Consider the following 23,087-nt stretch of genomic DNA (forward strand, 5'->3'; position numbering starts at 1 on the left):
TAGTCATTGTCCTTCAACTGGCCAGGTATGTGTGAGCATGTCTATGTGTTGTGTGTAGGTGTGTTGATAAAGCCAGCCCTGTGTTTCTTTCTTTTTGCCTCCAGAGTCTCTCTCCCCGCCTCCCTCATACCTGTCATCTGGCAAGGCTAACCCCTGGTAGCTCCCCGCCAAATGCACACACGTACACACTCACACACATACACGTACGTTGCAAATCCCCGCCAAATGCCCGCCCTTCCAGCCCCCGCACACGCCAGCCGGTGTCAGCGAATCAGCTGAACCGTCTCCGCCCTGAGAATAACCCCATGACAGACAGCCCTAGTGGCCTCCCCTTGTCAACGCAGCCTGCCTGGAAAGCTGACAGCCAGGGCACAGGGTGGACAGGCTACTGTAGGCAGGAGTTTACACTGGGCTGGGCCTGTAGAGGATGGGCCTCAGGGTAAGAAGAGGAGAGGGATTGGATATCGGGAGTGGGATATACTGTAGTTTGGGATGTGTATAGATGTTATACAAGTACAAAGGTAAGACCAGAATAGAAAACAGGGGCTTATCATAAAGCTAAGGAAAGAAGCAGGTTTGGGGATGGGAATAGGGAGAGAGGCCTGGTGATGACACTTGCTAAAGCTGGGTTAGTTTTTCGCTCTACAGCATGAAATCAGCAAAAAAAGAGTACCAATACATCAGGAAATAAGGATTATAATTGCAGAGGTCAGCTCCTGTCAAGGTTACTGCAGCATTCGGCCTGCAGTACTTGGCTGGCAGAGTGGAGTATTCAGTCCCTGCAGAGCAAAGATTGAATGGTTCGATTTGGCCCGCGGCCGGGAGACTGTCATTCTTCTATCCTCTCCGCAACAATTCAGATAACATACAAACTATCCTAACTTCTCCTCCGACAAGCCTTCACAAGGAACCCTTACTTGAGCAAAATGTCATGTTGCATGATGTTTTTGTTGTGTTTTGACAGATAGTTGACATCCCATTTATATTTAATAATTTGGCCCAGCTTGAGAATCATTCCACATTGAAAAAAGGCATAGAACATCATGATACATTTGTGGGACATGGGTGACATGCGAGAAGACAAAAATAACGAACAATGACTTACCAAGTCTCTTTGTCATGTGGATAATGATTCCCTTTCTAGCTGTTGGCATTTGAACCAAGCACATATATGTGTGTGCGTGCGCACACACACACACATACACACACACACACACACACACATGGATTATGATCCAAGTAAGTAAGAAAGGCACTCCTCTTTTCACTACAATTCAAAAATAGTTTACCTTTTGCTGGGTTGCATATTGCTTCTTAATCATACAATGAAACAGCAGCAGCAGCATCCAAGCTGTGGAATTCTAACCCTTTTACATAAGAACAAGAAGATATTCTGTCACCACGTTATTATTTTAGATTGTATATCTAACTTGAATTAGGTAGTTGCATAGAAACAACAACCATCTTGGTGCCCTTTGGGCTCTCTCTTCCTAACCATGCTAACAGACAACAGCAAAGCTTCCTATTTGATCAAGGTCTAAAGCTATGTTTTTGTAGGCAAGCATTAATTCTTGTTTGTTGGGGGATGTTAACAATTTCTGAGAATTGTCAGAGAACATAAGCACTTTCTCTGTCTGAACCTAATAATAGTGTTATAAGGCAGGAACTGTCACAAGCATAAATAAAGGCAAGGAAGGAAGGAGCAGCAGCACAAGGCTTAAGAATATGGAGATTCTGATTATGATAGTGCTTCAAATACAGTTGTAAAATCAAAGAGAAAATCAATCATAGTAAGGTCTGACATGGCTTTTAACTGCAGAATATGGATATGCACGTCCTCACTAAGCTGACTGCAAACCGGTGACCTAGGAAACACTAAGATAAAGGAACGGGAGGGAGATGGTTATTCAATACTTATATGAGGCTGCCACACACACACACACACACACACACACACCAACCAACCAACTGTGTAGATAAAAAGGGATCGTCACATGACAGATTCCCAGTAGATTGTACATGCAGAGATCTTAGGTCTTAGCTTCTGTGCCTTTTGACTTGAAGTGCATACAGAAAGAGTGCAGCCTCAGAAAAACACTAGCTGCAGTCTAAATCAAAAATTCAGGATCAGGATTATGAGCTCAGTTGGACACATCTAAATTTTCAAGGTGAAAACTGAATCTTCTTCAGGGATGATTTACAGTAAATTATATATATATTAATAGTGAGCTTTGAAAATGAATCAGTCTAGTGGTAATGAACCCATCAGCAAGGACTGATAGATAGATAGATAGATAGATAGATAGATAGATAGATAGATAGATAGATAGATAGATAGATAGATAGATAGATAGATAGTGTTGGTTCACTGCCAAGGAAATGGTGTAGCGGAAGTAGTGGTGAGAGCTACTAGACTGCTTTGGCTTTGGCAGAATTTGCTTCTACAATGATAGCAATTACCTAGTTTTTATCTCCGTAATCCTGAATCACCCTTATGCTAGCCTAGTGTAAAATCCCCCTGTAGTGTTAACCTGTAACAGAAAGAAACTTGCATTAATCATTCTTTTTTTCAGCTTTTCATGAATATGCCCCAGGAAGTTGCATCTCTAACTTATAAAGGACTGACGAGTGAGAGGAGCATAAGGTTTGGGCAAGCAAGGCAGAGCAGAAAGCAGTGGGACTACACGGCTTAAGCCAAATACATATTTATGAGTAGCATCCACCCACAAGCCTGACTTTTCAAACCTAGCCAAGCTCAGGCAGGCATGCAGACACACAAGCTGGGCAAGAACAGGGCAGGCTGATTGGGCCAGAATCAGCAGGGGTTTGGGTCTCCACTCAACTTTGTTTACGTACTATTGTGTCCTCCTTTTTATTGCTCCTTCAATTATTTGGCTGTCTTGAGAAATATGCAATATTTTGAGATATTATCTTTACCTTTACATAGTTGTAAGGTCGGAAGACATGGTGGGAGGAGGAAGATAAAAGAAGTGGTGGAGACTCCTGGAGAACTTCTTCCAATGGAGAATTTCGAAGGTGTTCATCCTTTGAATAATAAGTATCTTCCGTTCATCTTCCCTGTGCTCCCATGACCCTTTTCCTGCGCGGTCATTGTGCGAGTCCGTAAGATCTGGCAGCCCGAGAAGGGAGAAAGGAGCTATGTGCTCAGATATCAGCGACTTGGAGGAGCAGTGCAGTGGGTCGACTATCGACTGGCCCGTCCCAGCGTATACAACCACCACAGTTTGGTCTCCTTCACCCACTTCTTCAAGGCTGCCTTTAATCTCTCCCTGTGCCTCCCAATCCATGCCTTTGATGTGTTGATGCCCTTCTTTCACTTACTCAATATTTGATCTATCTCACTTCATACAGCTAAATCCAGTTGAAGTGGATTCACATAGACAGGATACTCCCTCTTTTCTTCCAGTTCTTCCTCCTCTTTCTCTTTCTTGCTCTTTCTCATGTTCAGCAAAATGACCACCTAACCGACCACAGAAAATCACTTTTCCTTCTGTCATGTAACATGGAGCTGAAGTTAGTGTTAATTGATAGAACAATCTATTGTGTCTGCCTCAGAACAGTGCATAGACTCAGACACTGAGATTGACCAACTGGATGGACATGTAAACAGGTTGAAAAGCATGCTGCACTTGTGCACACACGTTCACATGCACACTGTCTTAATAAAAGTCAACCAGCTGCTGTGCTCCCACCCACCATGTTAAGCCAGAGGTGTAAGTATCAAGTCTCATCGCCTCTCTGCCTGCACCCACAGACGAGCCTACGAAGTAGAAACAAGATACAGAATTGCTGCCTGTTTACATCAACTGGAGACCTAACACATGTTATGTAGGAAGATAGACTTTATTGTCAGCATGAAAAAAGCTGTGGCTGTATTTTTCATAAACGTAACAGATTTTTCACAGTACAACAGACCGAACACTGAAAGCATACAGTCCTATTATACAGTTTGCAGGCTATCGTTGACTGGCTGTGCGATATTAATTGCTGTCTCTTTATGGTCCACGGTAGTAGGTGTCAAAGAGTGACCCTGTGGCCCAGTCCTAAGTCTTCTCTTCGTCAGGATGACGATGAGACATCTACCATATGGCTGTTTTCTGCATCTTTGTCCCTGCATAATCACAAGACCAATACTGTATGCAGGGCAACGATTCAACGGAAACAAAAAAAAAGACAATGGAGCCTGTAAAAACTACATATCCTATACTAGAAGAGGTAAGTGAGGTTTCAATTATGCTTTCATAATTCTGCTTGTAGCCACTAGGGCCTCAGACTTTGCAACGACTTATCGGAGGACTCAAGGGTATCAGAGAATGTAAATCATTTTAAAAGGAAGCTCAAAACACAGCTTTTTAGCCTGGCTTTTACCTAATGTGTGTTCATTTTCTACTTTCGCTCTTATTACTGTTGTTTTATGATATGTTTTCTTTATTCCTTATTTCCTATATTTCTAATTGTGATGTATTTTATGTGTGTCTCATGTTCTTGCTTTTAAAGGTCCAGTATGTAATATATTTACTGTAATAAATCAAAAAATGACCCCAATGCGTCATCAGATATTAAAGAAACATGTCAAGTTGAAATACTATCTTTTCTGACAACAATGCAAATGCCAGTATTTTCTCGTTTTGAAATTTCCATTCCGTGACGGAATTTCTGTTTGTGTTTTGGCCTGTGTGTTGTTATCAACTACCCAGTTTGACAGCCAGGCCCGGTTGTCAGATATACCTGTAAAAACGTAAACCCAGCGCACTTCAGCTGTAACGTTAGTACAGCCATGAAAGCAGCAAACAAACGAACGGGATCAATGGAGAGAAATTCTAACTGACCTAAAAAAAAACGGCATGTTTCTAACAGTTGCGTGACCAGAGACGTTACAAACCCCGGGTAAATATTGGAGATGCATTTCAAAGATGGAGACAGCTTAGAGCACGAAAGGACGCTGAGTTGGCTAATTTCCTCTGAACAGGTAAGCATTAGCTTCAGGCTAATTTATCACAGCTACAAGGGACAGGCATTTTATGTCATTTCAACATTTGTGTACTCACATTAAATTATATAGCTAGAGTACCCGAGTTGGTTACTCGCAAAAACAAATTTAGACACAGCACCAGTAAAGTGATCCCGACTGGTTCTGGCTAGCACCGCCATGCTAACCCTGCTAACTGGCAAGCGGGCCATGGCTGTTAACAACATGTAGCCTGTTCAGCGGACGTAGCCAACAATGGTGAGTTATTTTAAGCCAAGCGAGGGGGGCTGTAAATCGGGAAGAGAGGATTGTGAGCTTGCAGTGTGCTTGCCGATTATTTTTAGCGGTTCCTACCAAAATTCTAAGCCTAGGAAGTGTGTCTGTCCGTCAAGTGAAGAGGACGGCAAGGTAGTGTTATTTTTAGCGGTTCCTACTGTAATTCTAAGACTAGGAAGTGTTTCTGTCCATCAGGTGGAGAGGACGGCGAGGTTGTTGTGTTTTTAGCAGTTCCTACCATAATTCTAAGCCAAAAAAGTGTGTCTGTCAGTTGGGTACAGAGCTCCACGTGAGCATGGGCTTTTACGACTGTCAATATAGTCAGCATCTAAAGTTAGGTACTCCGCCGTGCTGTGAAGTAATGTCTGTCTATGTGAGACAAGCGTCTAGCAACGTTGTTGTGGATGCTCCTTCAGCGCGCTTTGGAGGAGGGTCTGGCAAAGCGAGCCTATGGATGCTGCAGTCTCAGCCTGGCAACCTCCGTGAACTTCGAGTCTGGGGATGAGGGGGCGGGGGCAGAGGTGTCAAGTAACGAAGTACAAATACTTCGTTACCTTACTTAAGTAGAAATTTTGGGTATCTATACTTTACTGGAGTAATTATTTTACAGCATACTTTTTACTTCTACTCCTTACATTTTTACGGAATTATCTGTACTTTCTACTCCTTACATTTTAAAAATAGCCTCGTTACTCATATTTCAGTTCGGCTTGTTTTCATTCCGGCTCGTCATCGTTAAAAAAAAACACACAAAAAAAATCCAAATCGCTCCATCCGGAGAGAGTGAATGTGATTGTGGTTGGATGAGAAGTATAAACATAGTCATTCCGACACCCTATTGGTTTGTACGCGATCCATCAAACCTGCACAGACCAGGTGCTAATACGCCACCGGTGCTTTAACGACCGTTATCTACCAGACCGAATAGCAACGCAGATTTCGGTGCCTTATTTAGGTGCCACTTAGATGCCTGCGCTTCTCTCTGATGCTCCGAAAACGGATGTTAGAGGGAACTGAAACATTGCCACACGGGACGCTAGTTAACACTACAGTTGGCAGCAGCTAACGTTAGCCTACGGTTAGCTAGCAGCTGGAGTAAACACGGTTAAAATGCTGAGAGCTAAACGGTGTAAAAGTGTGTCTGTATTTCTCTGGAGAGGATTGTAACACCAGACTGTAGCTGCCGTTGTCTGAAAAACACAGAAGAGATGTGTCACCTTTTTCAGCCTTCCTGAGTTTGCAGGTATGATTTTGATATAACATTATTATAGTCATATGATTTTGTCCTAACGTTTTGGGGTTAAGCTGTTGTCCTTAATGGCATTGTTTCCCCCTTACATCAGGGGTCTTCAACGTTTTTTAAGCCAAGGACCCCTTTACTTAAAGTGAGATGTAGCAGGAACCCCCTACTACATATTGTATGAAATTAAGTTGCATATTAAACTGGGCCTACAATAACTGTTAGGGCAACCTAAAGCGTTCTTACATACCCTTTTTTCATAAGCTATTAAAATATTAATTGTTGGCATGATTTTATAAATCATATTTTAATGTTACATACTGTATGATACATACTGTATGTGGCACAGTAAATCTAGGATTAACTGTATCTGTGGTCTGATATCTTAGGGACTACCTTACCTATAGGCCAGTAAGCTTATCATCAGTGGGAATTTATGTTTGCTAATAATATGTTGGAATTATGTTAAGGCATTTTAATTTTAAAAGACTCAAAGATAATAAAAAGACTCAAAAATTTACAATAATTTGGAGGGCCCCTGCAATGACTTTGAGGACCCCTTGTTGAAGATCTCTGCCTTACATTACTTTTATACTTTAAGTAGTTTTGAAACCAGTACTTTTACTTAAGTAAAAAGCTTGAGTTGATACTTCAACTTCTACAAAAGTCTTTTCAAACCCTAGTATCTATACTTCTACTTGAGTAATGAATGTGAATACTTTTGACACCTCTGGGCAGGGGAGACGACTCTCTCCAGTATTTTGTATTACATATTGCACCTTTAAACTCTTATTTCTGCCTTTTATGTTTAGCACTTGGAGTTGCATTAAATGTATGACATGTGCTATATAAATACAGTTTGATTGATCAGTTGATAATTTGAATAGACTTGTTTTGTGTCCTTAAAATTAAGAAAACCCCCAAAACAAACCATAAAACAAACAACAAACAAACCTTCAGATTAGCTTCAGACATGACTCGGATCTGTGAGGCACTCTCGCTACTTAACAGCAATCAGAGATTCCTTATTATAGAGCAGAGGGTTTGTGTAACACTGAACCCAAACCTTCTACTATTCTGTCCCACATTAGTTCCACTTAGTTGGGTCCCAATGACCTATTCAATGTAAATGTACTGAGCAATAATGAGTGGCGGACCGCAGCGGCTCTTTAATGGGTGAGTACATTCAGGGAGAGTAAAATGACAAGGCAGCGAGAGAGAGAGAGAGAGAGAGAGAGAGGAAGGGGGGGGGGGGGGGAGGGGGGGGTTCAAGGCCTTTCAGGATACGGGTGTTTAAGCGGGGTAATGATGGGAAAGTAAATTACTTAAAAAAAATACATAGGCCAAGATAGGAAGAAGGCCAACAGATTCAACACTGGATTCATTAAATAAAGAAAACTGTGCCAAGCTACCATTAGGAGCACTTGGGTGACTGGTGTTTTTCTAAACTCTGATTTCAACAAAGGGCAACAGAGGGGAAAAAAAAAATCACCTGTAATACTGTAATGCCAACAAGATGTCCTCAGAGGTAAAAGATCTGCAAATCAGTCCAAGTCACACCTCAAAGCTATCCACGCTTTTTGTTATTTGAATGCCGTTTAACCGAGAAAGGACTCAAATTAATGAGTGAGGTGAACAAATGAGTGCATCAGAGACATATTAATGACTTATGTGTTAGGAGGAGTGTGACAGTCTCTTCTTCTCTTCATTTCAATTTGGCAAGACGAGGTGTTGAGGGAAATAGGCTTTTGACATAGCGCCGTGTCGGCAGCCTTAGAGTGTTAGAAGAACTTGACTCAATCTGTCACGCCTGGGACCGCCTCTCTTAATACTGCCTAAGCTTAATGGCCTGAGGTGTTTGTGTGTCTGCTCGGTGTGTTGAAGAGTGTATGTCTATTTTTTTTCCTGTGTGCATGTTTGCTGTGCATGTGTGGCTGTGTATGGTGATGAGGCTGTACCTGTAGGTCCTCAGGGTGCTGTTTGATGCTAGGTAGCACATGCAGATGCCAAGTTCAACTCATTGACTCCCTCTTTTTCTCGCTCTCTCATCCGCCTCCCGTCTCACTCCCCGTCAGAATCCCCTTGTAGAAGCCAGGAGACAGGACTGTTACCTCTGAGACAGACACCAAGCAGATCTCAGGTTGAGCTCCCTGTTACCATGCGGCAGCCATTGGAAACAGATGGTCTCCAAACAGCCTGTCATGTTTACTGCTGCTGCCATAAAAGACAAGAGTCCAACAACACACTCCCTCAGGAGCCCCACGGGATCGCACAGGGGCCTGCAAACAGCTGCCTGGGGGGGGGACCACTGGCCCTGCACACTCACTCATACACACACTCACACCTTGAACTGACTCCTACCTTAACTACCACCCAAATGCCTCTATTACCAAACACACACACACACACACACACCTACATACCGACACAAAAACGACCAGGCACGCACACCAAATGTCCTCCGCCAACCTGTCCGGACATGCTACATTTACTGCAATTAAACAAGCATGCCATTTGAATATCTGATGACACCTTGCAACCTGCTCCATGGGCTCCGAATATAATGGTGTCCCTGCGGAGCCCGGGAGAAATTGTCCATGTCACAGTTAATGAAGGGAATTTGCATTGTTATCTCAATTAAGGGCAGTGGAATAATGAAGCTCACTTCTGAATTAGTTAATAGACAAAAACTTGTACAAATGTGTTTGCATGGCCCATAGGTATGGACCGCGGCTAATGTATATTCTTCAAGGTTTAACGGGGTTACATCAGACGGAGGGGGGGCAGACGGTAATGAGGCAGGTTCTACCGGACACTTCTCTTCCTCTCCAAGGGAGTCGAGATGTTACTCTGACCTCCCAAAGCCTCATCCTTCGTCTCTTCCTACCTGTCTCGCTCACGCCATGTCTCCCTCACCTCTCTCGATTAGTTCTCCCGCCAGTGCCCCGTTCTTTCACCCGCACGTCACATCAAATACACAAACCAGAGGCAGACAGCAGATTGGAGCTAAAAACCCAAGTGCTTTGCCCCCACCCCACTCTGCCTTCAGGACATAAACACTGACTAGCTGGAGTATCTGGATACTAGAACAAGGTATGTGATAGAAGACTGCACAGAAAAAAGAAAAAATATCTATTTTCTTTCAGTATTATCAGGTGAAAAAATAGAACCAGCTTTGGTATAAGAGGATAATGTTAAGTTTGGGCTTCCCATTGATCTGCTGTGACAATGTTAAGTGGCTGCTTTAGTGTGGTTTGACAGGGAATGTGTTCTTGTGAGTGAGGACTGTTTAAGTAGGCGTTTGTAAGGAGCGACTAAAGGCCATCACTAAAGGCTTGCACAAGTGCTCTTCTGCTCCGGGGGCCTCAAATAACCAATGAATAATTTATAACAGCCAGGACATGAGTTGATTTTAGGGTAGAGGAGGGGAGGCACGCACACACACACACACACACACACACACACACACACAAACAAACACAGTTCTCTCACACACACACACACACACACACACACACACACACACACGGACAATGTGGCGTCTTAAAGGGGTCAGTGTGGCAGACAGCCACAAGCTAAGCAGACAGCTCACAGTCAAAGTGCACTGTGGGACAGTAGAGAGAACAGGACTGGTCAAAGGGGAAATTGAGGGTTTTATTGCTATTTTCTGCTCAATCTACTAACTACTGGAGCTCAAGGGAATATAAAAAAGAAACTTAAGAACCACCAAATAAAGAGCAACACTCACAGTTGTTATTGTATGATGCACAGACAGGTATCACTGTACCTGCCAAATCTGTTTAGCTAGAAACTGAGGACAAATCAACCTAGTCTGTCAAGTGAAAGACAACAGGATATATTTGATAAATGAAGATTATGTTATACTATATTTGCTTGAAGTTAACTTTATGAGAATCTTGCAAATACACTGAGACATAACAAACAGATGTTAAGTAACACATGCATAGCCAGCTGTCAATGAAAGTTGTTCTGTGCTAAGAGATTCACTATAAGAGCATCATTACCACTATCTGGTATAAATAGTGGGCTTTCTGTAAGAACCATGATGCATGCTTTGTTGTTTTTTTTATATTTGGTTGAGGATTTTACTTTTCCATCAGCTTGGCATGGCACAGCACAATTGTTAAAAAAGCTGCCAGAGTGAAATATGGCCTTGAAACAAGTGACTTAACTTGCCTCTCAGACTCTTTTTAAATATTGTATAGGGAACATTGAACCAAATCTGCATGATTAAAACTCTCTTGGCTCTACATAGCTAGCACTATAGGCATGTGTAAGCATAATGAACATTGGGATATGAAAAAAACAAAAAAAGATTTGGTATAATTACAGCGGAATTACAGCAGATTGAGATATCCCCAGTTTATTCCTGCTGTATAAATCCTCAACTAAGGTCTATATTATCTGAATATGACTAGAGGGATTAAACTAAACTTCTACACAGTCTCTCTCGACACACACACACACACACACACACACACACACACACTATTAAAATGATAATCTGTGAAATCATGTGGTATCGCTAAACCAAGGGTTGGGAGCTGCAAGTGATGACTTGTGCAAACAGTGACTTTTTTTATGAAAAGCTTCTGTTTGCCAAAATATAAAATTGACCTAATCCTGAACTGGGCTCAGGCCCCATCTACTCTATGTCCAGCTCTTTCAGATTAGCGAACGCAGTGTCAAATTTGACTGTTCTTTAACTGCCCCTTTTAGTGTTCTGTTATTTTTTGCCTCTTCAATCCATGTTAAATGACATGTTGGTCTAATGCTGCTACTTCTCAGCTTCAACTTCTCCTGCTGGTACCAATAGTTTGCAGTGCATCAGACTGCATTCTTTACATAATCTGATCAGTAAATGCCCCATTTCCTCACCTGTCACCTAATCTCTTTGTCACAGGCTCCCATGAAATACCTACAGTGGCCCACAGATGACAATAATGGAATTATTTGGCAGCCTAATAAATAAAATAACATGAACTGGTTTAAACATGTTATTTTATGCTACAATGTTAGCAAGGTCTCTCTTGAGATAATATATATCGATAGGAATAAATAAAGAATAATACAAATGTTTATTTATATAAACATTTTGTTCAATTAAGTGTGAGGACATTTACAGTAATTGCACTTAAGGAAAGGATGGATAGAGAGAGAAGAAAGAAAAGAAACCAGTGAGATGAGGGAAGAGGACAATAAGGGCAGGAAGGAGTGAAAGGGAGGGCGAGACAAAAGAACCTCCCGTTCAAAGAGGGTTAAGTCCAAAACAAAACAAAGTGAATGTGGATGTCAGTTATAAAAGCTTCATTAAAAGGTCAGAGGTTTGAGAGGTCACCTAGATGAATTCTCTCCACCTCTGAATTGTCTCCCTCATTCCCCACAACACTAGTCGCATCCCAGCAGCTTCTCTGCCCTGATGCAACATGGCATCTTAAAACAAGCAGTTTACATTAAAAGGTCAGCTGGGGGAGGGCACCCAGCTGAATCTGTGGCTCAAGATGAAGAGGGCACCCGAGCAACAACAACATTAAAGCACAAACACACATGCACACACACATAGACACTCCTGCCTGTCTTCTTTTTTTATCCACAAGCACATACCTACATACTGTAGGTAGGCCGATGTATACATGTGCATGTGAGCACACACACACACACACACACACACACGTACTGCTTCATTGTCTCTCTCACAAAGCACACAAGGTACCCAAACACGTGTTCAAATACCAAAGAAGCACAGACTCGCCTCCAAAAGGTTAGTGAAATCCAAAAATCAACAAGACCAGAGTTTAAATGCCAAACAGTTTCAGATGCAGATTTCCATCAGCGTATATAAGTCACTAAGAAGGTTAATCTAAGAAGGTGAAGATAAATTTTTTTTTATCCAGGCTAGAATGAGCAAGTTGAGTATTTTGTCTAGCTGCAAAGGGATGTACTTGTAAGAAAACAAAATGTAAAACTACGCCTTTTACTAATTAACTAAGTTTTAATGAATTTTATAATGAGATGTATAAAATAGATGCATTTGCAAGGTTGAATATCTATATGTGCTTTAATTATGTGTGTGCGTGTGTGTGTGTGTGTGTGTGCGTGTGTGTGTGTGTGTGTGTGTGTGTGCGCATTTGTGTGTGTGTGTGTGTGTGTTCTTCGGGTGACAACTGCTTCCTCCTCTGACACACAACGACAGTCAACGGCTGCTTGATTAATTCTGATCCAGTTAATTAGAAAGCTGAGGATTTCCCAGCGTGAATACTGATAACGCGGGAACTGCTGTCATTGACTGTTATTGACTGATGAGTTCATTAAGACTTAAGAAAGGAACATGGTTGTTAAACTTAAACTTTCTTGCCTAAAAAAAACATAAAACATAAAACAAAAACCTCTAACCGTGAAAGCTTGTTGGTTTGGTTAAATTATGCACACGGATATAAGCCATGTCATATAACTATAAAGCTAATTTATAAAGTTGCATTTACACTGTAATTCAGTAGAGACTTCTGAGAAGGAGACTAAATAGTTGTAACCCTCTCAAAAGCTTACAGATGTGCTAAATCTGTCTGAGCGCAAAAGTTTAGTGCCAAAGCCAAAGGTGCGCTTGCTAAATTTGTAACAGAGCTGAAGCAACAACAGTGTGACAACGCTTGCATGTGTACCGAGAATATTACTTCTGTTGGAGCAACACAGTGTATGTAGGTATGTGTGTGTGTGTGTGTGTGTGTGTGTGTGTGTGTTTACTAAAAACCTTATGTGAGCATCAGCAGGAAGTTTTGACAGCTGCAAGTGTGCAGGTGTAACTTATTTCTGTTACTGCGAGCAGTGAGATGCTTTCACGGCTGACGAGGAAGAAAAATGTTCCCATATACTGCAGCGTACTGTAAATTCGACAGGAACATGCAAATGATAATCTGCACAATCACAGCCAGACAGCATGACCCCTGTTTACTTTAATGTACCATACAAGATCACATCTTTTTTTTTAGGCTTATCAACAGGTTTCCACTAAGCTTACCATACAGTAGCAAACAGAGTTGCATATCGACCTTTTCTGTTATGTGAAGTAAGATATCAGTTGTGGAGGCAGAGTGAAAGGAAGATGGACAGGCCAATAGTGAGAGTATGTGAGGAATGTGTGTGAGGAGGTGTGAGGGCTGTGGATGGATGTGTCGGGAGTGTAGGGGGCCAGAGGGCACTCTTTCCCCCCACGGAGATCTCTCCAGTAGGGTAGACACTGATAGTATGGGCCCCCAATCTCCAGCCCCACCAACAATCTCTGCATGTCCAACTCCTGCTGATTACCGGCGACAATGCTTAACAATGCCTAAATTCTCCATGCTCACGCTCTCTTTTTCTCTGAGTCTATTTTTATGTTTCTGTCTTTCTCTTATACACAACTATTCTCACTCTCTTTGTCATAAATGCCCAGGGCAGTAGAAACTTAGTGACAGCTCTGTCACCGGCTGGCAACATATATTTCCCTTATTTTCACATAAGTTTTGCTGATATGGGCATCAACAGTCCGCAACCCAAACAAGATTAAACCAGTGGAGCAAATGAGTGAGCGACAGGTCTTCTAAAATATGTAGCCAAAGTCAGAATAGATAGATTTGGATCAGCACAATTCATCATTCTAATTTGAATGTCTGTCTGCTTCACTATAGGGGCCCAAATGCATACATACTCCCTAAGTGAATTGGTTACAGGCCTCTTGTCTCCTACACACATCTCTCACAAATCAACTTAGCCAATATTGAAAAGCCGTGATTATGCGTAATTCTGATATATTGCTTTGGTTTATTAGGAAAAAACACAGAAACTAGAAATATGATCTATTTCTGTGCTGCTCCCTTTGCCATTTTGGTAGCTCCCACTCACTTCTACAAAACCCATTAAATGTGAACCTTGTACATAAACACACACACATTATGCACAATGGGGAGGTCAGGTTCGGCATCGGGTTCCTGCGTTATAAGTTTATATTTGCGAAATTTAGGTCACATATCAATCTGAAGGAAGACAACAAAGGGAAACAAACTATCTTCACAAGAGACACGCTGTAACATTCCCATCTGAGAGAGGTCGTTTGCGTTGTTCGACATTCACAGTGCTTCCCACAACCTAACAGTGTCGCCCAAACCTCCTTTGAAGTCAGCTAGAATTACTTATGACACAATAAGCTGCAACAATGAAGCAACAAAAGAGACTGGGATTTAAAGGGCATTCCTCTTTACCAAACTCCACCCAAAACAATGCCACAAATACAAAGTATACACAGCTTTTGACATGTTTAATTATAGCTCCATTAAAGGCAACTATCCAAAAGTGCTCGCAGGTGGTAGATTTGCCGCCATTGAAATGTTGATCCATTTTGGAAACTGAAAGTATATGATAGTGTTTTTAATATTCTCTCCATTGATTAACATCTCGGTGTAATCCAGACTTGGCAGAGGGACTTAACCAGAGCTTCCACACTGGCCCCGAGCCAGGCTGGCGCTGTGACTTGTCTTCCCACAGACAGAGGGATGAGCCTGGGACGGGATGGGAGATGCAGGGGCCTGGATGGACTGGCTGCAGACACAATACTGGCACTGTGACAGCACCGATCAAGACTCATCTTGCTCTACCAAACACAACACGCACACACACACACACACACACATACTCTTATGGACTCTATATTTATTTTGTCTGTATTCTTACATGTTATTTATGTTTTCTACAAAAAGAAAATACATTTTTAATATCCAAAGTATAAAAGAGTGCATGACATCATTTTGTATATTGTGCAAGCTACAAACATCAAGCCTTAGACATGCAAGAGTTATAATTTTGTTACTGTAAACATTTTCTTACAATTGATTTTGAGAATAAATGTTATTCATGCAAAATTCTGCATGTCCAGGAAGTATGTGTCAGAGCAATTTAAACACTAAATTTGAATTTCTCTGAAAGGAAACTATTACCAAATTACTAAAAGTGCACCATGTTAAGGCTGTTAGAAAGTCAGGCACAGTCACATTTTCCTTCAGTAATACTAGAACCCACTGTCATCAGAGTGAGCACTTTATTTGACAATTATTGCCGTAATCAAACAGACTCATGTATATTTTACCAAAATCTTGTTACAGTAGATTCCCCGGGTTCTTGTATCTATATTTGACCGGTTGGTTAGAAGGACGAGGGATACATTTGGACATAAAACACTGTTAATAGTCAGAGCATCATTAAGGGATCTTTCCTCATAACTGGCTTCACGGGGGGCAGAGGAATGATCAAGAATAATGTGCGGTGCTTTGTAGCCACCCAGGTCACAGCCTGCATACAAATCCGCAATAAGGACGAGAGGCAGGGAAGGAGGGAAGGCCGGGGACGAGGCGGGGGGTCTCAAACAGTGAATGGGTTTGAGAGGGGAAGAGAGAGAGAGACAGAGGGTGAGGATAACCGATCTCAATAAAGGCGGGTCATTTCTGTGTAGCAAGTTCAGAGATTCTGTAGGTCCTTGTAGAGAAAAGGTGGAGGGAGGTAAAAGGAGGGCTATTTGGGAGGGTTGGGGAGAGGTAACAGGGTAAAGAGGGGAGTCTTGTGCAGGCTGAGGCCCAGAGCTGTATTCAGTGGGGGTAGGCTGCTCCAGCTCCAACACTACTACAAAGCTGGACTCCTAGGGTTCATGAATAAGGCGAGGAAATGATCAGAAAAAAAGGAAAAGAACCCTGAGAGATGTTTAGACAGATGGCCCACTTGAAACGACGCAAGGACACTGAGAGAGAAAAGTGATTTTAATGAAACTTCAGATTCTGCAAATAATTGATCTTAATTCCCCCCCTCAAAATCCCAGCAGAAAGGTGAGAGTAAATTTGATGTGTTACAAGTGCCTTTCCAACAGACATTAAAAGATACTGGTTGCTTTTAATTCTTCAGATTGCATTAAATTAACATCATGAGAAGGGCTGGAAGAGGGAGAGAGCGAAGAGGAGAAAAAAAGAGAGGCAGTGAATCAAATGGAAGACATTCAGAAAAGAGCTGTGGTGCCAAAGAAAATAGATAGCAGGGGACTTCTCTCCTTCAGTCGTTCTTAAAGGGCTAGTCAGTATTTTTAGAAATTTCATTTGATGGGATTCTGGCAAACATCTCTGCTCTGGGCCTTAGATGTAATATCAAATGTTACTTTCTGGGGACTAGATGATGTTTTATGAATTTAGTGAGCATGAATAATTAATGGCCAAACTGCTATCAAATATCTAAAATGTGCAACTAATTATTTGATGGGGGAGACAGAAAAAATGTATTGCTTTTGTGATTCTATCAAATAAATGCTGATTATTTGACCATATCAAACCTTCACACTTGACTTCCCTCATAAGAGAAAAAAGCCAGAGGAGATTTCAAAGCTTCTCAGTTGCATAGGAGAGGGTTATTAAGGGCTTTGAATAGAGCAGCAAATACTGTGTAAGGTGCATTGGCACAGTATAGTACAGAAAAATGGCATAAAGAAAATCACCAAGCGTACAGTTTAGGCAGCCTCCTGGGGGAAGATTCACCATATGAATGCTGCACAGTGTAGGTACGCCGCCAACCCACTACCTATCCTTTATAATCATAATCCATTTCCACTGCTATTGTCCTCCATGGAAAAGGCTCTCTCCATGAGATCACCAAATGAGTGAGAGAGAAAGAAGGAGAATAACAGTGTAGAAATAGTGTGTGTGTGTGTGTGTGTGTGTGTGTGTGTGTGTGTTGGTGTATGTGGTTTACACGGACAACACGCCAGACATTTCACCTGGGCTCCACGGACCTAAGGGTAATACGGGGACTATGCCAAAGTCCTCATAAATCAAAGAGCGGAATTGCATTCTGTAGTGTCTAAACTACATAAATTCTCTTTTTCTTTGAAAGTCCTCATTTACCACTTGACCTGATTTTGAGTGTATCCCAGTGTATCAGAACAGCGACGCCACTGCTGGGTTTTATATTGCAGTTTCATACACATTTCTGATACACACGGTGCATTTTGGCGGGCTGTCTTGTGATTGGCTGGTTTACGCGCGTGGGCGGGGCCAAACGGAGGTCGACTGGAAGCTCCGCCCAGACATGCCCGGAGCATGGCCCAGAGACGTTTTTTGTTAAAACTTAAATGGACCACACCTGGAAGCGGCATCTAGACGTCATGGACTTACTAGAGGATTAAATACATACAGGTAATGTTTATATTGTAAATAGATATTATAGATATTACTGTGAAATGTATAGCTATATTTACAAGCATGTGCAATGTTAGCTGAGCTAGCTTAATTGGCTATCAACATGTGCTGCTCATTAAGCCTCAGGCTAAAGCTGTGGAGGACAGCAGGTAGAGATGAGGACAGAAGCAACATTGCCAGCAGGTCAAATTTGGTAGTTTTGTTTTTAAAATGAAAGCTAGCTAGGTTAAGTTGAGCTGTGGCTACGGCATGGCTTAACAAGCAGGGCGTAGCCACATGCCCTGCTCGTTAAGCCTCGTTTAGCATTTACGTGAAGTGGATGTCTGCAGAGAGGACAGGAGAGGAGGACTAGAAAGCAGCTAGTTGGCAGCTCGTTTTTTTGGAACTGGAACAAAAAAGAACTAAGAGGATGTACTGATATCATCTTTGGTTTTCCTATTCTGTAAGTACTAAGTTGATTAACAAGTTTATGTAACTGTCTGTCTGTATCCACCTGTAGCTTTTGTAATTGCTGAGGTCTGGACCTGGAAGCCTTAACTTTTACCACAGACATTGTGTTTGTTTTAGAGAATCTTATATTTTCTTAGTAGCCCAACATTATTTTGTTTAAATATGAAGTTGCAGTGACACAGGAAGGCTGGAAGATTTATCATTAATAGGAGTACTTTCAGGCCATTTAATAAATGTAATGTGTTTATGATGTTTTGTTAGTGTACTAAACCTGTAAGATAAATTAATTGGTACCCATAGTAACCAACCACAATGATCAATATACAAAACATGAGGGAAAACAGACCTGACAGGTATCTGGTGCAGTGTGTTATTTCAAAGAACTGTTCATTTAGTTAGCTGAGGACAGAGGCAGTAGTATAAAGCACCATGGTTTCTATAGCAAACAGCACCTGTTTACTGAGCCTCCTGCAAATGTCTGGGTTTAGACTACTTTCCAAATATATGACTATGTTGAATCTAGTAAACTTGTAGAGGGATGGGACTGCCTTTTCTCTTGTAGTTTTACATACTTTTGACCATTCTTTGACCAGTCAGGTGCATGTTAATTTGAATAATTCTAAAACCGATCTAATGCCAGAAGCATCACAGTGATAACATTTCATGCCCTGGTTCTTTTTAATGTCATAATAATCTGTAATTCATATTGACCAAAGAAACCAAATTTAAAGGACTTTGAACCCAAAAACACAATGTGAATCCCATTACTGTCACATGAAGAAAGAGAAAATGTAGAGCGTATGATATAAAGAGAAGAGAAATCAGACAGACTGTATCAATTTAAGATTTTATCTTTGAAAAGAACACAGCTGCTGTTAGTTAAAACATTTTTTCTTGCTACCTGTCTGTTATTTTTGGATGGTAACACTGAGCAACATGGTCTATGAAGCCTACTAGAGATTCGCTCGATTTGTTTTTGATTAGAGAAATTACCTTGTGTGGTCAGTGACTTTCTACACCATCAGAAAACAAAATCAGTTGGAGGCAGGATGAAGTTTAGTCTGAATGTGGTCAAGCACAGCTGGAGATTAAAGCAACTGTCACCCTTCTCCTGTTATCTATTACAGACTCCCACCAGCCTGTTATTTTGTGAGAAAGATGTTACACTTTTTTATGTATTCTTAAAATAATCAATAAAATATGTGTGGTGCAGTTATGAGCACATCATTTGGCTTCTGTCCAGATGTGGCTTGTACATTACTAATTTATCCAGAGTTTTGTTTTCTGATCATGCTTGTCCCAGTGAACATTGTAATCCTGACAATCACTTTTGGTAATTTAGGCTGTGGCACCTGTAAACAGTAAACATGCAGCGGCGTGACGCATTAATCCAAAGGATGATGCAAGATTTTATGTTACTGCTGAAAGTGACAAAGTGGGACTTGACATCAAGTACATCAATGCTGTAAAAGGTAAGTTGAATCTTCTGACTGTTTAATCATGATTCAACTTTAATACATATCACTTTTTGCCACTTATTTGTTGTTTTGTCTTTGATGAATTAGGGCATTGGCATCTTCACCTCTGTTCCATTTGAAAAGGGAGACTTTCTATTGGAATACAGAGGTGATCTAATAAGCAAGCAAGAATGTGAGAGGAGACGGAGCATTTACCATGACCTCCTCAAAGTGTTTATGTTCGAGTTCCATTTTAATGGAAAACTGTGGTGGTAATGCGATATATGTCACTGATTAATCTTATCAGAATTATATGACTCTTTTTCTCTTTTCTCACATTAGGTTCATTTACATTGCATTAGTAAAAAACGGATTGTTTTGAAAATATTACTTGTGTTTTTGTAGTGTTGATGCAGCAACAGAGAATGGGTCACTTGGCAGACTTGTAAATGACGACCATATGAACCCTAATGCCAAGATGAAGTACCTCACTGTGCAAGGGAAGCCCCATCTCTGTTTGTTTGCAGTTCGAGACATAAGTCCAGGAGAGGAGATCACCTATAATTATGGTGACTCAGACTGGCCGTGGAGATGCAAGGTGGTCGAAATTTGACATTTTGAAATTGATAGTTCTCATATAAGAAATGCTTTAACCATAGAACATTTCACATACCAAAATACTGTACATTTTCCATCTAGCTCCAGGTAGAACATGATTTTTATAGCTTTTGTTAGCAGTTTGTTAGCACCATCAGTCCCCATACCACCTACCCAGCACACCATAGCAAAGATGATACTGACCATTACAGACTGGTAGAATAAAAACAATGAAGTCATCAAATGCTGTGTTCATCAGATTATAGTTTTCATAGTCCACGGTCTAAAATATGTTTTGTTTTTTTTCTTTTTACAGGCCCTTGATGATGAAATGGCTCCAAAGATTTGTGGTGCCACAAATCCCCATCCTCAATTGATGAGCCTGAAGAGGTATGTCTTCTTCTTTTTTTATTCAGATGTCAAATATCCTCTCTAGTAGTACGTTCCCAGGACTTTCTCTTTATTGTCCTTTTGTCTCTGTTTCATCTTCTACAGCTGACCACTGAGAGCAAGTGCATCCATACAGCTGTCAGCCACCCAAATCAGACCAGTCCAGAGCTCGGCCCACTCACCAAGGTTGGAGAGGTAAATTAAATCTCATGTACAACTTAGTGAAGTTATTTGTGGCAAAATGTTAAATCTACCAACCTATTTCAATGTGTGTGTGTGTGTGTGTGTGCAGTCGCCTGAGTAGAACATGCTTTATGTGGACAATGAAATGGAAGGACATTGTCTAAACACGCTTGTTCAAGCTTCAGTCAGTATAATATCTTAGTGTATGTGTATCAAACGGTGAACCCCACCCAAATATGACTTGGGAGGACCATAAAGTTTAGAGGTCCTGTCACCAGAGGCATCGCTTTGGTTTTTAAGAACACTTGGACTGCCTGCATTTGATCTGTATGTTGGTTTAATGTGACTGATACGGTGTTTAGGTACATCTAGTGGATGGCCACCCACTCAACAGCACTGACGAAAAAAAAAAAAAAAAAGTAATTTAAAAGAATCATAGCAAATCTAAGAACTATAAAAGGACTAAAAAGTCACTCCATGTAAAAAGCTTACAGCCCCTTATTCTAGAAGTGCGATCATTCTAGCAAGTGGGCTGGCAATTGATAAAAAACAAAGAAATCAAATACTGTATTCAGCAGAGTATAGTTTTCATAGTCTACAGACTGTAGTCATGTGGCCTGTTCAGTGGCTAGAGAACTGTTTCAGAGACTACATGTTTTCCACAAAACACTCAACAATACAGCCATGATATCTTTTCACAGAATACTACACAGGGAACATATTGTCTTCAAGATATTTATGATAATATATATATATATATTTTTTTTTTCCTTTTTACAGGCCCTTGATGACGAAATGGCTCCAAAGATTTGTGGTGCCACAAATCCCCCATCCACAATTGATGAGCCTGAAGAGGTATGTCTTCTTTTTTTTATTCAGATGTCAAATATCCTCTCTAGTAGTACGTTCCCCAGGACTTTCTCTTTATTGTCCTTTTTGTCTCTTTGTTTCATCTTCTACAGCTGACCACTGAGAGCAAGTGCATCCATACAGCTGTCAGCCACCCAAATCAGACCAGTCCAGAGCTCGGCCCACTCACCAAGGTTGGAGAGGTAAATTAAATCTCATGTACAACTTAGTGAAGTTATTTGTAGCAAAATGTTAAATCTACCAACCTATTTCAATGTGTGTGTGTGTGTGTGTGTATGTGTGTGCAGTCGCCTGAGTAGAACATGCTTTATGTGGACAATGTTGAGTAGAACATGCTTTATGTGGACAATGAAATGGAAGGACATTGTCTAAACATGCTTTTTCAAGCTTCAGTCAGTATAATATCTTAGTGTATGTGTATCAAATGGTGAACCCCACCCAAATATGACTTGGGAGGACCATAAAGTTTAGAGGGTCCTGTCACCAGAGGCATCACTTTGGTTTTTAAGAACACTTGGACTGCCTGCATTTGATCTGTATGTTGGTTTAACGTGAATGGTAAGTTGTTTGGTTACAGGTAATGGATAGGCACCCTATTAGTTATACTGGGCTACAACAAGTCAGCTCCTGGCACTGAGGCTAACCACAAATTCCCCATCTACAATTTAAAAATATGAAGAAGTTATATCTTCATATAGGATATGCTATAAATAAGCTGCGTATAACTAAGATACGCTATAAATAACAATAAAATACAATGCAATAAAATAGTAATAACATGTATGAGTCTGATGGCTGATGGTACAAAAGAGCCCCTAAGTGCTTTGAGGCATGCGGCTCACTGAGCCTGTGGCTACACATGCTCCTGAACTGCCTCAGTTCTACACACAGGAAGAGAGGGGTAGTCCTTTATAGTTTTCAGCGTCCCTCTCATCCGCTGTCTGTCACTGCCTCCACACTGTCCAAATCCATCCTTCCCACAGAGCTGGCATTCTCACCAGCTTGCCCAGTTTGATAGCACCACCAGTCCCCGATACCACCTACCCAGCACACCATAGCAAAAGATGATACTGACCATTACAGACTGGTAGAACAAAAACAATGAAGTCATCAAATGCTGTGTTCATCAGATTATAGTTTTCATAGTCCACGGTCTAAAATATCTTTTGTTTTTTTCCTTTTTACAGGCCCTTGATGACAAAATGGCTCCAAAGATTTGTGGTGCCACAAATCCCCATCCTCAATTGATGAGCCTGAAGAGGTAGGTCTTCTTCTTTTTATTCAGATGTCAAATATCCTCTCTAGTAGTACGTTCCCAGGACTTTCTCTTTATTGTCCTTTTGTCTCTTTGTTTCATCTTCTACAGCTGACCACTGAGAGCAAGTGCATCCATACAGCTGTCAGCCACCCAA

At 41.2% G+C, this 23,087-nt stretch overlaps 1 long non-coding RNA gene across 1 annotated transcript; it reads left to right on the plus strand.

Annotated features, from left to right (window-relative positions):
- Window positions 1–19,773: 19,773 nt before the first annotated feature.
- On the plus strand, window positions 19,774–20,588 carry LOC114563559 (uncharacterized). The gene is made up of 3 exons (XR_003693654.1): window positions 19,774–19,907; window positions 20,041–20,233; window positions 20,549–20,588. It is a non-coding gene; the product is annotated as an uncharacterized LOC114563559 (long non-coding RNA).
- The last annotated feature ends 2,499 nt before the right edge of the window (window positions 20,589–23,087 follow it).

This window comes from Perca flavescens, chromosome 11, assembly GCF_004354835.1.
Source record: "Perca flavescens isolate YP-PL-M2 chromosome 11, PFLA_1.0, whole genome shotgun sequence".
Classification (NCBI taxonomy): domain Eukaryota; kingdom Metazoa; phylum Chordata; class Actinopteri; order Perciformes; family Percidae; genus Perca; species Perca flavescens.